This window comes from Sprattus sprattus (genome assembly GCF_963457725.1).
Source record: "Sprattus sprattus genome assembly, chromosome: 14".
NCBI lineage: Eukaryota > Metazoa > Chordata > Actinopteri > Clupeiformes > Clupeidae > Sprattus > Sprattus sprattus.
Window position 1 is genome coordinate 704,554 of NC_137912.1, and position 2,500 is coordinate 707,053.

Consider the following 2,500-nt stretch of genomic DNA (forward strand, 5'->3'; position numbering starts at 1 on the left):
GTGTGTGTGTGTTTGTGAGAGAGAGCTTTAATGAAAGTGTGTGTGAGTGTGTGTGTGTGTATGTTGCTAGCCTTGTAAAGGTGTGTGTGCTTTAATGAAAGTGTGTGGGTTTTGGCTGCCGTGTGTATTTGTATGTGTCAGTGTGTGTCCGTGTGTGTGTCCGTGTGTGTGTCCGTGTGCATGTGGGAGAGCTGTAATGAAAGTGTGTGTGTGTGTGTGTGTGTGTGTGTGTGTGTGTGTGTGTGTGTGTGTGTGTGTAGGTTTTGGCGGCCATGTGTATCAGGAGGAGAGATAAGAGGTTTGACCCTCCGCAAACATGAAACATCGGCCAAACACAACACACACACACACACACACACACACACACATACATGCTTACACACACACACACACACACACACACACACACACACACACACACACATGCTTACACACACACACATGCTAACACTCACACACACGCTTACACACACACACACACACACACACACACATGCTTACACACACACACATGCTAACACACACACAGACACACACACAGACACACACACATGCTTACACAGATGTCTTCGTCAGGCTACACACACTGCTAACCCAGACTTAACATTATCTACATTTTTTGCATCAGTCAGGATAAAGAAATATCAGACCTCGGAACATTGGGGCGGTGCAAACTTTAGAAATGCACACACACTTTCACTCACACACACTCGCACACAGACACAGAGACAGTCTCACACACACACACACACACACACACACTCACTCACTCACTCAACTCACTCACTCACACAACTACACTATAAAGGCAAAAGCAAACAACACGTTTGAAAGCTAGTATGAAGCTAGTTGGTTGGTTTAAAACTAGTGATATGTGATCAGTGCTTCAGTTGTTACTGAAGTTAGTTAGCTTGGCTGGGTGTGTGTGTGTGTGTGTGTGTGTGTGTGTGTGTGTGTGTGTGTGGTGTTACTGAAGCTACTATGAGAGGTGAATCAGGAAAAGTAGATCTTCATTTAATAAAGGTCATTGAAGCGACCAGTGATAGGGCTGAATGTCTCAGCACACACAGACACCCACACACACAAACACACACACACCATTATTGTGTGGTGAACATCACACTGCCAAGGTTTGTTTACTTTCACTTGGCACCTGTCAATTCACATCAGCGTCAATTAATTCAGTTTAATTATTCACAAAGCATGTCATTAATCCTATTAAGTTCACATTTTGTATCGGTTGACAGCCATACTCTTTATGTTAATGGATGATCATATCTGCAGTGCACTATAAATTTGTGTGTGCATGTGTGTGTGCGTGTGTGTGTGTGTGTGTGTGTGTGTGTGTGTGTGTGTGTGTGTGTGTGTGTGTGTGTGTGTGTGAGAGTGTGTGAGCAGCCCATCAGCAGCCCATCAGTCTGGCAAAAGACGGAGAGCGGGAGGAATCTTGATACAGACACAGACACAGACACAGACACAGACACACAGAATTTACAAGGAATTACATTAGAAAATGTTACATCCCCCTCATCAAAACCAGTCAACCCACAAATATGCCAGTGTGTGTGTGTGTGTGTGTGTGCAGACAGAGAGTGTGTAAGCAGACAGGGAGTGTGTGCGCAGAGAACACTCAGTCACCCTTTCTCTCTCTCTCACACACAATGTTTTTTACACACGCATACACACTTAAACAGATACACAAAATCTCCCTCTTACACAGACAGACACACAGACACACACCAACTCTGATACACACACACACACTCTCTGACACACAGACACAAACAGACACACACCAACTCTCTCTGATACACACACACACACTCTCTGACACACAGACACAGACAAAGACTGACACACAGACACAGACAGACACACACCAACTCTCTCTGATACACAGACACAAACAGACACACACTGATACACACACACACATTGATACACAGACAGACTCTCTCTGATACACACACACACACACACACACACACACACACACACACACACACACACACACACACACACACACACACACACACCAACTCTCTCTGATACACAGACAGACACACACACACACACACACACCCTTCTTGGCTTTCAGTGCTCTTATCATGCCCCATCTCTCTACTCCAGACGGGTGTGGTTCTTGTGTGTGTGTGTGTGTGTGTGTGTGTGTGTGTGTGTGTGTGTGTGTGTGTGTATCGTTAATTTAAGATCTTATTCTATTCAGGCCTTTAATCACGTGCAGAGTGTGTGTGTGTGTGTTTGTGTGTGTGTGTGTGTGTTTAAACTGGCCAACTCTCAGCAGTCTGTACAGACACATTATCTCTAATCAGAAAACACACACACACACACACACACACACACATACCAATTAAATGGAATTTTTCAGCTTGTTAAAAGGGGAAAGTGTTCTATTAGATAGTAAACAGGTAATATAAACACACACACTGATAGACAAACACACACTGACAGACAAACACACACTGATAGACAAAACACA

At 44.3% G+C, this 2,500-nt stretch overlaps 1 protein-coding gene across 3 annotated transcripts in view; it reads right to left on the bottom strand.

Annotated features, from left to right (window-relative positions):
- Positions 1-2,500, bottom strand: part of LOC308375018 (ELKS/Rab6-interacting/CAST family member 1-like) — a gene marked incomplete at its 3' end in the record, with an annotated part of 80,875 nt that overhangs the window by 27,637 nt on the left and 50,738 nt on the right. The window lies entirely within an intron of this gene.